General features: G+C 41.3%; 1 long non-coding RNA gene across 10 annotated transcripts in view; it reads right to left on the reverse strand.

The window, feature by feature from the left end:
- LOC120098594 (uncharacterized) overlaps window positions 1-12,907 on the reverse strand; it is a 37,436-nt gene that overhangs the window by 16,657 nt on the left and 7,872 nt on the right. For 5 of the 10 annotated variants that reach the window (XR_015644101.1, XR_015644099.1, XR_015644100.1 and 2 more), the window contains exon 3: window positions 1,020-1,168. This is a non-coding gene — a long non-coding RNA (uncharacterized LOC120098594). Of the gene's footprint in view, window positions 1-972; window positions 1,169-12,907 lie in introns of all 10 variants that reach the window. The other 5 variants (XR_015644093.1, XR_015644092.1, XR_015644095.1 and 2 more) reach the window with 1 other exon arrangement.

The following is a 12,907-nucleotide window of genomic DNA, read 5'->3' on the forward strand; positions in this document are numbered from 1 at the left end:
TCTCTGTGTAGCTCAGGCTGGCCTTAAACTCCATGGTCCTCCTGACTCAGTCTCCTAAACCCATCTATCTCCATGGTAGCTTCTTATTGTAGCTAGGATTTTTCTTCCTATCTCACTGTGAAAACAGAAGCAACCAGATGGCATCCTCCTCTTTCTGTGCTACAAATTCTACAAACACTGCTGGGTGTGCATCTCTATGGCCAGGCTGCCCTCAAGACTTCCTGTCCACCTGCTCCTGGGTAGGAATAATATGTATTGTGAAGCTCTTTCCAGAAAGCCCTAAAACAGTTATGGTCTTCTCTGAATATTTAGCTTGGATCTTCACTCTGGAACACTCCCATACAGACAGACACACACCTACCCCACTTTCTGTTCCAAAGACCAGTGTCCACCCTCCACCCAGACTTATTCACCACCCATCCGATGTCCTTCTGCCTATTTCCCTAACAGTCTAACTGGCTCATTCTTGTCAAAGCCAACAAGACCTTCTTCTTGCATTTTCCAAGGTCAATTTAGAATTCCCACCAGTCTCTTGGCAGCACCGGCCGTAGCGGTCACTTCTTTCTTGAAATGTATTCTCGCTGTGTTTTCTGAGAAACTGCTGCCTGCGGATCCTCTTCTACTTCAGTAGCTGCTCCTCATGGAGGGCATGTTTCCCTCCACTCCTCTTTATTCTTCGCCTCCATGGTGTGGAGCCCAGGCTGCCTTTGAGTCTCTCCCTACCTCACAGTGTTACACTCTCCGTAGAAAACTCATTTTCACAGCTTTAAATTGCACAGATGAAACCAAGCACACACTCCAAAATGTTCTCTAGAGAGTAATTCCTCTATGGTCTCCTTGGACATTCAGCTGCCAGCTAGATGCTACTCATATATCTTATTGGTATTTTAAACTTACTTACATACATACATACATACATACATACATACATACATACATACATACATAAAACTGGGTCTTGATTGAACTTGCCTTCCTGAATACGTTCCATCTCCATGGATGAAGACGATCATCCTCACCTCTTCTTACAAATATCCTTGGTCCAGCTCCAGATCCTCCCGGAATCCTGCCCTGTCTCACGACTTCTGTGACTTCTGATTTCTGTGGCTTCTAATGTAGTCTTTTTGTTTGCACCCTGCAGTGTCCTTCTACGCCTCGATAGTCTGTGCTTCACAGAGGAAAGTGACATTTTAATAACAGAGTCAAATCATCTTTGTCTCTTCAAACACTTCCAATACCTTGGAAGCAACTTGCAACAATTTTCTATCATGCTATAGGATACACCACAGAGATTTTCAGCCATAGGAGCACTATTGCCCAAAGGCCCTTGAAATACACTTCAAGTTCACCTCTATTTGAACTAAAACCGTCATTTCTGCCAGATGATCCCAGCCAATGACCATCACTAAGTCAGATCTTGGGACATACATACCTTCTCTGCTGGCCATGCGCTCAAGGACCCCTGATACCTTCCTGCACAGCAGTTTCCAACACACATGCACAATAGTCTTAAACTAACCTTTTATCAAACTCCTTACCTTCAGTATGGATCTATAACTAAAATAATGTTATGAATATACTTTGGTCAGTTACCAGTAGTCTTGTCCCTGCACTAGAATATTAATTAGTTCCCAGGGGGTAAATCTATAGTTAGTGTGTTACCCCACTGCCTAAGACACAGTAGAAGCTCAATTACACAAAACTGGCTCTATAAAATATGGTATATTTATAATTCAGTCATGCAATGATTAATATGTGCATTAACTTTATAGCTTTTAGCTCTCCTTGTCACCAGCAAAGCACATGCACTTTAATTAAGATGCAAATTGATCCACCACCACCACCACTACTACTACTGCTGCTGCTGCTGCTGCTGCTGCTGCTGCTACTACTGCTATTACTACTACTACTACTACTACTACTACTACTACTACTACTACGACAGTACTCCATTGAAAAATTCTGATCTACAGCTAGTAATAATATGTACAGGTTATCAATGAGGTGAGAGGAGCTCTGGCAACTGATCACTGTCAATAAAGCATCTGAAAGTTGATGTTGGTGGAGAAAGTTAAGTTGCCTCTGACTGGTGTCGGTTACAAACTGCATTTGTAACTGCATGAATTGAAGATATAGGAAAGAGTGAACTTGAAAATCTTTAAGCTCTCTCTCCTCTCTCTCTCTCTCTCTCTCTCTCTCTCTCTCTCTCTCTCTCTCTCTCTCTCTGTGTGTGTGTGTGTGTGTGTGTGTGTGTGTGTGATGAAGCTAGAGCTCACCAGTTCGGCTAGGCTAGCTATTCAGATGGATTCAAAGATCCTCCCATCTCTGCCTCCCAGTACTGGAATTAGGGGTGCTTCCCAGCATGCCTGGCTTTATGTGGGTGCTGGGGATCGAACTTAGGCCTTAAGTTTGCCCAGCAAGCACTTTACCCACTGATTCACCTCCCCAACTGTTAGTCTCTTTTCCCCAAAGAATACAGCTATGAGAAACCAGTCTGAAACTTAGTCAAGTCTGTGACCAAGTTCCAGAGAGAGAGAGAGAGAGAGAGAGAGAGAGAGAGAGAGATTACAAAACTTTTTGAAATGTTAGCTGTAAACACATTGTTAAAGTTGTTTTTACCCTTAAGAAACTTTAGTGTCGTGAATGAACTAAAGGCTACAGAAAACTCAACTAGTGCAGTTAATTAATCAACTCGGAAAACATTTCACCCTATAGCATGCAGCCTGATTGCCCAGCCATTTAGCTGGGACCAGAGACTATTCCTACTGTCCTTTTTTTCTTTGTTTGGGTTTTTTTGTTTTGGTTCCATTTTCTTATTAAAAACCCCAGTGAGGAAAGGGTGTTATAATTAAACAAGCAGTTAGAAAATCTGGAAGAAAATGAATATCCAGGAACCAGATGTCAGTAGAACTCCTGGGCATGTCTAGAAATAGCCCACTAGAGCATGTGTCATCTGTGATCAGATCATGAGATGGCATTGCTCAGAAGGACATGGGCAGGTGCCACTTCTCCAGCCACTGACAAATGAAAGCTTGACTCAGGGCAACAGGTAAAAGGATAGCATTTGTGAAAAAGTGGTCAAGTACATCTGCCCACCTAAGCTCAGAGAACAATGCAGGCCAAACACAGAACATCGCCTATGCCCAATAATTAATATAGACGTGGGGTTTTATTGCGTGGACTAGAGAGAGTGAAAGCAAACCAAAGCCTTTGTTTGGGGGTTGGGGATTTAGCTCAGTGGTAGAGCGCTTGCCTAGGAAGCGCAAGGCCCTGGGTTCGGTCCCCAGCTCCTAAAAAAAGAACCAAAAAAAAAAAAAAGCCTTTGTTTGGTGACGTTCAAGGGAGAAGAAAGTGAACACCCCTGTGAGACTATGGGATGGGTTGCAGATGCAAGCTGTTTGTCTCCATGTTTGTGAACCCTACTACCTCCCACAGACTTCCTGGGCTGACTTCCTAATTGTCATGGTAATCAATTTTATTAGAAAGTGATTTTATTGGGAAGGTGATTAAACCAAGAGGGCAAACCACTGTTGATAGGATAAATGGTCTTTAAGAGGGGCCCAAGGGAGCTTTTTTCTTCTACCATTTGGCAATAGTTCCGTCCATGAACCAGGAACGGAATACTTGCCAGACATCAAATCCAACAGAGGCTGGCCCTGGACTTCCAGCCTCTGCCTTTATAAGAAATTTCTGTGGTTTACTAGCTGCCCACTTTACACTATGTCTTTGCATAAGTTTAAATGGACTCAGATGGCAACACAATGGTTCTGTAACTGAAGACCTAATTCAGAGTAAAGACAGGAATAAGGCATAGAAATTGTCTTTGATACAAACTCTTCTTAAGTTACCTCTGATAAGATATTATGAATAAGGATAGTCAATGTTCTGGAAAATCATTAAAACATCCAGAACATCTCCAAGAAGCAAAGTAGATAAGGGTAAAAAATAAAGCCATGTCTAAAAGTTAAAATCCTCAAGACATGATTGATTTTCAAACTCATAGAGACTGTATAGCCTTAGTATACCTCCCTGAGAGGACGTGGGGCTCTGTCATTAACACAACAAGTACAAACACATAACTACTTCCTCCAGATGCACATACATCAGTGTGTCTCAATATTCTCTAAGCATGAACTGCTTTAGGAATGGTGACATGCTGGTGAATCACGAACCTAGAATCATGATGCAGAATGAAGCTGGGTGACATCATTGCTCGGGAAACACCCAAACTAAACGCTTGTATTTGAGAGGACACAGGCAGTGAACACAACCAAATAAAGTCAGAAGCGCTCTTGTATTTCAGAGATACAGGAAATCAAGTACTTAGTGTTGGAATATCTTTACATTTACTTTAAAAAATATTTCCACTGAAATATATGTTTATGAAAAGAAATATATACACTTATGAAATACATAATGTAAATCATGAAAACTTTTTCTTCTGTTGTTTTGGTATTTTGTGGGTTTTTTGCTTTGCTTTATTTCGTTTTGTTTTCAAGAAAGGGTTTTTGTGTATAGCTCTGGATATCTGGAACTCACTGTGTAGACCAGGCTGTCTCAGAACTCGGAGTTCTTCCTGCCTCTGCCTCCTGAGTACTGGGACTAAGGTTATGCATTACCACACCCGGCTGTGAACATTTTGAGGTCATTAAAACCCAGAGGCAGTAGAAGAGGCAGCAAACTGTAGCAGAGCTACAGGGCCTAGAGTGTGATGGGTGTGCCAAGTATGTCTCCAAAACAGCACTCTGGACCAAGTGCGAGGATAGACATTGCTCGGGATTGAATTGTGTCCCTGCACATTTCTCTGTTGAACTCCTAAATGCCAGTCCCTCAGAGCATAGCTATTCTCACAGAGAGGACTGTGAGTGACCTTTAAGTAAATGAGATCATAAATGGTGATGAGAGTGTCGAGACACAGACACCTGCAGGATGGACACTTCGTCCTCACATAGGGAAGACCATGTGAGGATCCAGGACCAAGGTCCATCTGAAACCCACTGAGGGAGGCCTCAGAAGAAAGCAGAGCTGCTGATGGGTTAGCCACAGAATGGTGAGACGTTGATGCCTGGCAACCCACACAGCCTGTGGGGTTCCATTACAGCACCCCTAACAAATTCCAAAGGTAGAGTCAAACCAGAGCACTGTAAGCAGAGGCCCTTGAGATGCTGTTGAATCTCTCTACCATCTTTTGACAAGGATGCCTGAGGTTTGATAGCAAAGGGGTAAGAAGAATGTGTGGGAAGAACGGCTAATACCTACGAAAGCTGCTGAGATGTTGGGAATGGTACAATGGGAAGAAGATTCTGAAATCGAAAGTCCTAACTCTAAATTTGCTTTGTTTTCTGAGACAGAATCTCTTGTGCCCCAGACTACGTATCAAACTCACTACTTACCCAGAGATAATAGTAGTTTGAATGAAAGCAGCCCTATAGACCCATGCTTGATTACTTAGTTCCTGGTTATTGGAACTGTTTGAGAAGGATTAAGATATGTGAACTTTTTGAAGGAGGTGTGTTATTGGGGATGGGCTTTGATGTTGCAAAAGCCCACATCAATCCCAATTACCTCTCTCTCTCTCTCTCTCTCTCTCTCTCTCTCTCTCTCTCTCTCTCTCTCTCTCTCTCTCTCTCCCTCAACCTTGGGAATCCAAATGTGAGCTACTGCTCCCGCACCATACCTGCCCCTTGGCCTGATGGTCATTGACTCATTACCTGAAATTCCTCTATAAGTTATCATGAACATGGTATTCTGTCACAGCAATTGAAAAGTACTAAGACAGTGACCTTAAATTCTTGATCCTCTTGCCTCAGCCTCCCAACTGCTGGGAATGTAGGCATACTACTCTGTCGAACTTACTGACTCAAAATTCTTCACATCATAAAATGTATCTACTTCAGAAGTGTCATCTTAAAACTTTGGATAAGAATAATGAAAAGATAAGAAGGCTTTGCCATAAAAGACATTAAACTCTTCTTAATTAGAATCATTAAGTATGCATTAAGAATTAGAAGACTCAAGGGTTCACATCCAACATTGCAGGTTCACTTCCTAACACCTGTATCAGGCAACTCACAACCGCCTGTAACTCCAATTTGAGGGGATCTAATGGTCTCTTCTGGCTTCACTGATACACACACACACACACACACACACACACACACACACACACAAACACAGAGAGTTTAATTTTTTGTTGGTTGTTTTTGTTGTTGTTGTTTTTTGTTTTTGAGGCAGGGTTTCTCTTTGTAGCGCAGGCTGTCATGGAACTCGCTTTGTAGACCAGGCTGGCCTCAAATTCACAGAGATGTATCTGCCTCTGCTTCCTAAGTGCTAGGATTAAAGGTATGCACCATAACTACTGGAAAAAATTAAAGGAAATAAAAATAAAAAATTAGAACTAGAAGCCTCAATTATTATATTTTTTTTTCTTTTTTTTTTCTTTTTCGGAGCTGGGGACCGAACTCAGGGCCTTGCGCATGCTAGGCAAGCGCTCTACCACTGAGCTAAATCCCAACCCCGACAATTATTATATTTTTAACACAGAACTTGGAGCTGTTGACCTGAAGGTAGGAGAATGATTGTTGCATGTTACAAAGAGATGGGTCTGGGCAACGCTGTGTGCACTGATCACATAGAAGCTCATGGGAAGAGTTATGTGTCAATAAAAAAGAATTCATGCAGGAGAACAGAATACATCTTGAGATTCTAAAATGGTAACTTAGACGTTAGAAAAGGGCTTTTGCACACATAAGACCTGCACAGGTTCAAACCAGACAAAATCCCAACACTGAGAAGGAAGGGCAAGTGCACAAAGTCCCACCCCTAACCAAGAAGCTATTTGCAATTGAGAACTGCTAGAAAAAGGAAAATTTCATTTTCTCCAGTGGGATGTTACTGAGCATATCAACCACACTCCAAGGCAAGTCCAGTGACCGGAAGTAGTTGAACAACACAAAATAGATTCCAAGGTGAGGGTTATCGTTTTGGTTTGTTTGTTCCTTTGTTTATTTGTTTGTGTTTGCTTTTTCCTTTTTGTTTTCATTTGTTTTAAGCTTCATTTTTGGGGTGGTGGTTTTGTTTTGAGAGAGAGTGGGAGAAGAAGAAAGGGAGGAAGCGATGGAAAAGATTTGAGTGGGGGGGAGTTAGTGGAGAGGAAAGACTATGAACTTTATTCATATATTGAATAAAAAACATTTTAATTAAAAAGAAAGAAAGAAAAAAGAGAAGCGTTTTGCTTTCAATCTTACTTTATTGTGTCTTTGCTCTCTACTCCAGAAAAAGTGTAAGGAGAATGTTTCCCAGTAAATCCTTTTCCCAAAAGTTACCAATAATTCTTTAAAAGCCTAATGCAGATGCTAATTGTAGAGGGTGTTGACGTTTGCCTTCCAGATGATAAATATAAATCTAGTGAAAGGATTTATACTCAAACAAAGCAATGAGGCTATGTGTCTCTTGGCACTGTTTCTAATTACTCTGTTATTTGGAGTGTGTATAAGGCAGAGGAGTGTACCTAAGGCTAAGCCAGCCATGCTTAGAACTATATTCCCTACCAGCCATCTCCAAGGCCACTCACTCTTCCCTTCCATGACCTCTCAGGACCACCCATATTCTCTCCTTCCTCCACGGCTCAGACACTACTCTGCCCTGACTCCTTCTCTAGTGTCTCTGTTTAGGGATATGCTTCTAGTTGTTGCTGCAGTAACTGAAAACTTGGCACAGGGCTCATTCTGGTCTCTTTGCCCTTTTCTTTTTCACATTCTGTCTCCAGATAGAATAAATTCGACTCATGACTTCAGTTACTAAATACCCAAATACCCTGCTCTCCTATTTCAAGCCTTTACCTAGACCCAGGTCTAAATGGATATCAGCCCTCTCCATTTGAATGTTTGCAAACTGTTTCAGGATTGAATTATGCTCTTGTACTCCCTGAGACATCCAAAGCTGGCTTCCCTTTGCAGTGACCCTAATGTGCTCATAATCTATCTTTCTTACTCAATATAAATACAGTCCATGGCACTCTTGTGCCTTAATAGAACTGAATACAGTATTTTAAGAGAGATCATAGCATCTTCAAAGCCAAAAAAGAATCTCTTCCTCATTAATAGCAATATATACATGTAGCTATCAACTCTAGAGGGGAACTTACACATTCTCCTTGTAAAGAATGTGCAGAGTTGGGGGTGTGGTCTAGAGGCAGAGCATTTACGTAGCCTGCATTAATCTCCAACAGCACACATACCCTTCAAAAGGGGACACCATTGTTCTTTATGGCCCTGTTGTAAAAGTAAAAACTGTGAAGAACTTCAACATCTGGAAAGACTAACTAAGCAGTTATACAGCCATATTACAATTCACTGTTTCATGCCAGAGTCCTGCTTGGCCGTGTGAGGGACAATGTGACACGGTTCCCATGCCTGGAGCAGAGGCAGCTGGGCATGGGCTTCCATGAGTATTGACAGTTACTATGGGCTTAAGGCTTATTTGTGTAATAATGTACATATTTTCATGTTCCTCCTTTGGGGACTGCTCTCTGAGTTAAAGTTAATGACTCCATGATAATCAGAGACAGCAAGAGTCTGGAAGGTGAGGGTGTGGCTAATGTCTCAGTAAAATGGTAAAAGCTGAGACGTCCAGGGCAGCCCTTAAGGCTGTGGGAAAGAACTCTGAAAACATGAGTTCAAGAATATATACTTTCTCAACTATGAAAAATATAAATATGTGATTTAAATTGTATAATGAACTTCACAGATCTAAAAGAACAGAGGTAGCTGCTCTATGATCCAGCTTGTTGGAAAGATACTAAGGAAGGAGATAATGAGGTTTAGGGAGTGGTGATCTTAGGGCAAGATCACACCCAACTAAGTATTCTGTTTGTCCTTAGAAAGGCAGGCAGGTTCCTGAGGTCCAGGTCAGCCTGAGAAAGCTCCAGGACCAGGCTTAGTAGGAATGATAATTTCTGGACAGGGTCTCACCCAGCTAACTTATTGTCTGTGCCTAACAGAGGCAGATAGATACATTTGGAATGTAAAAAAATAAAAAATAAAAAAAAAGTGCTTGCTTGCTGTCTCTTTCTAAGAATCAAGGGACTGATTCAAAATGCTGATTCAAGGGATAATCAAAAGGGAGCCTGAGGTAATGACTGAGTTGATATGTAAATAAAAAACTGGGCTTTTGATCTCCAAGAGATCAAAAAAACTATCCAGAGAGTTTTTAGAATTACAAGGAAAAGCTGTCTTGAGCAGAACATAGAACAATCTAGAAAGCTGTCTCAAGTTGAACATAGACTGTCAGCCTCCCATGATTTGACTTTGAGTCATTTGTATCACCGCTCCCAGAAACCCCTTCTCTCAGGCACTCCTCTCCAAGCCAAAGCTGGTCCTTGGCAGTTCTGTACCTATCACATGAAAACACAGTGCCAAGATACATAGTTAAGTGGAGATCAAAAGACAACTATACCAAATAAGGTGTTCTAACCTTGTGTATATCAAATAAACAAATACAAAAATAATGTCTGCGTATGTATATTTTTCTGTGTGCGTGTGTATAAGTTTCTGGGAGAAGGATTGGAGTTAAAGCAGTAAATGGTTAAAGCAACGTCTTCTGGAAAGGGCAGTAAAATAGGAGGGTGTCACCAAGCCATCCTTTTGTGCTTTGTACATAGCCTGTGGCTTTAGTGAGATGAGATCTTCTACCACAAATACCCCAGAAAAAGTAAAAAACCTGGAAAATGGTTTTCCTTAGTGCGGGTTAGTGAGGGTTTACAAGCCAGCCTACTAGCATGAACTGTTCTCTGCTGCATGTTGGCATGGTTTCAGTGAGAAGTCTCAATGTATTTGAAGACTGGGTCCCCCAATGGATAGTGTTGTTAAGAAATATTGTAGAGGTTTTAGAATGAAGACTTGCTAAAGGAGTGGTCACTGGGAGCAGCCCTTGAGGTGTACAGCCAAGCCCCATTTTCTGTCCATCAGGCGCTTCCTGATCCACCTTACATGCCTGATGTCACAGCCACAAGAAGCTCCTGTCACTATGCTGTCCTCACCATGATGGACAAATCATGAGCCAAACTAAAACCTTCCACCCTTAAGTCACTTCTTGCCAATATCTGACTGTAACAATGAGAGAAATAACTACTGTAGGTGTCACCAAAGAATAGCACATAGGTCAAATCCAGAGTGTCACTTGATTTTTTTGTCTTCATAAAGTATTAAAATGGCCCTATTTGCATATTTTCTCCTATTGTCTATTACCATCCCTAAGCTTCAGGGGCAATGCTAAGTAGCTGACATAAACACCATTGGCTCTCAAAGTCAAAGACTTTAATACCTAATCTCTTACACAAAGGAGTTTGCAGCCTCTACTCTAGAACAATGTCGAGGATACACTTACTTTAATATCTCTCTCTCTCTCTCTCTCTCTCTCTCTCTCTCTCTCTCTCCTCTGTGTGTGTGTGTTTGTGTCTCTCTCTGTCTCTCTGTCTCTGTCTCTGTCTCTGTCTCTCTCTGTCTCTCTGTCTCTCTGTCTCTGTGTGTGTGTGTGTGTGTGTGTGTGTGTGTGTGTATGTGTGTGTGTGTGTGTGTGTGTAGGCCAGAAGTCAACATCAGATGTCATCCCTCAGAAGTCATCCCCTTTGATTTTTGAGTGAGTCTCTCACTAGTACCTGGGACTCACCCATCAGGCTAGGTTAGCTGGCCAGTGAATATCAGAGAAAACTGTCTCCATCTCCCCAGACTGGAGATTACACACACTGGCCACACATTCAGTTGTCTTACATGAATGCTGGGAATTCCAAGCTCAGGTCCTCTGGCTTGTACAGCAAATGATTTAGTGACCAAACTATAGCCCAAGGAGGGCAAATGAAGGCTTTGTGAGGCTCAGAGTCCTGGCTGGTCTCACTCTGGCTATGCTCTCATCAATTTAAACAACATAGACATTGCTTATAAAAGCAAAATAGATGTCAAACAAGTCCTTTTATTTTTTTTTCACAAAGCCCTATACTTTACTTCGTTTCAAGTGTCAATGTAATTTGTTTTTTTTTTTAATTTGGGTGAAGTTTTGCTTGGATTCCATTTTCTCTATCTCTAGACCAAAATATCTTATTTCTTCTATGAATTGAAAATGTAGAATTGATCTTATATGGCTATGGTTCTCAACCAGCCACAGATTATGTGTTCTGCTTTGTGTACATAAAAGCAGAGACTACACATTTTAAATTGTTTAAAGAATTGCTGCCATTAGATTTTAAATATTCAAAGTAGTTTGAATTGATATGTATTCCTATAAAATAAAGGTAAACAAAGCCCCTACTCTCTTGGTCAACAGAATAAACCAGTGGAATTAGTAGACAGTTTCCTGGACTTGTGACAAAAAGTAAGGAGATGACAGTACCCGACATGGAGCTCACTCACTGCCAGGTGCAGAAGGCAGAAGACTGGAAGCTCACCAGGCAGGCAGTCTAGCCTTTGGTGAGCTCCAAGCTCAGTGAGGAAAGCTGTCTCCAAAATGAAGTAAGGGGACTAAAGAGGTGGCTCAGCCATAACGAACCCTTTTGTTCACTAACCAGGGTTTGCACCCATGCAGGGCAACTTAAAACTACCTGGAACTCTGAGTCTAAGGGATCTGATACCTTCTTCTGGACTCCATAGGTATCTACATATGTGTGCATAAACTAATACAAACAGGTTACATAACACACAAACACACACACAGTGTTTTTTCATTTTTTAAAAAAAATGAGGTGGAGAGCAATAGAAGAAGATACTCAATGTCAACCTCTGGCCTCTACAAAGGTATGTACACCCCCCACACACATACCACCAGCAATGGCAACTAAAATAATCAAATAAAATAAGGGAGTTGGTGTCAATGATACAATTCCACCCATCAGTTCATAGCTTAGTCCATTTGTGCTACAATAACAAAAGGGCACCTAAGCCTAGGAGCTTGTAAGAAACAAATTACTTCTAACTGTTACAGAGGCCAGGAAGTTGAACGTCAAATGGGTGTATGAGGTCTGCTCTTTACATCCAAGATAATGCCTTGTCCTTGCATGCTCCAGATGAACAGATAGATAGAAAGGCATAAAGCCACGGTGGCTAGTTTCTCTAGCCTCTTTCAGAACATAATCTATCTATTCATGAATACATTGATAACCCACCTCCAACAAAGACCTAATGGCTTAAGGCTATCACCATGGATATTAAGTTTCAACATGAATTTTGGAGAGGGTACATTCAAATGACATAACCTTGGACAAACTCCTCGGCCTCTCTAAGCTTTAGTTTTTACCAAAAGCAACATGAGGCCACAACAGAACTTGCTATACAGAGATGATGTAATAACTGCAGGAGACAATACACACAGAGTATTCAACACTGTGCATGCATGAATGTATGTGCAGTGTTGTTAGTAGCAATTCATAAAGACTCATTACACCAAGAAAGTATGCAAACATGGAAAGTGCCTCAAAACAAAGTGGAAATCAACTGCAGAAGGAATAAGACAAATACAGTCACAAAGACTTTAAAGGAAAGTTCAATAAACTCACCTACAACCAAGGGTTTCAATTTTTTGATGTTTTAATATGATGCTATGCATGGCCACATTCACATCTATCCTGATACCCAGAAGCCTATGATCTCACACAAGGCAACAACCAGAGAGATTGAATAAATTTTAATATACATAGTGTTATTTATAATAAAATAACTTAGACTAGACTTCTAAGGTATAAATAGAAATGTATTTTCCCACGACCCTGGAAGCTGTATGATCAAGATTTGTGTGACAGCATGATCAGATGCTGATGAAGGCTGTCTCCCTGGCTTGCAGATGGCCACCTTCTCCATGTGTCATCGATGGTAGAGACACACCTCGCTCTCTGTTGTCTCTTAGAACAGGACAAATCCTG

This window comes from Rattus norvegicus, chromosome 19 (assembly GCF_021556685.1).
Source record: "Rattus norvegicus strain SHRSP/BbbUtx chromosome 19, alternate assembly SHRSP_T2T, whole genome shotgun sequence".
Classification (NCBI taxonomy): Eukaryota; Metazoa; Chordata; class Mammalia; order Rodentia; family Muridae; genus Rattus; species Rattus norvegicus.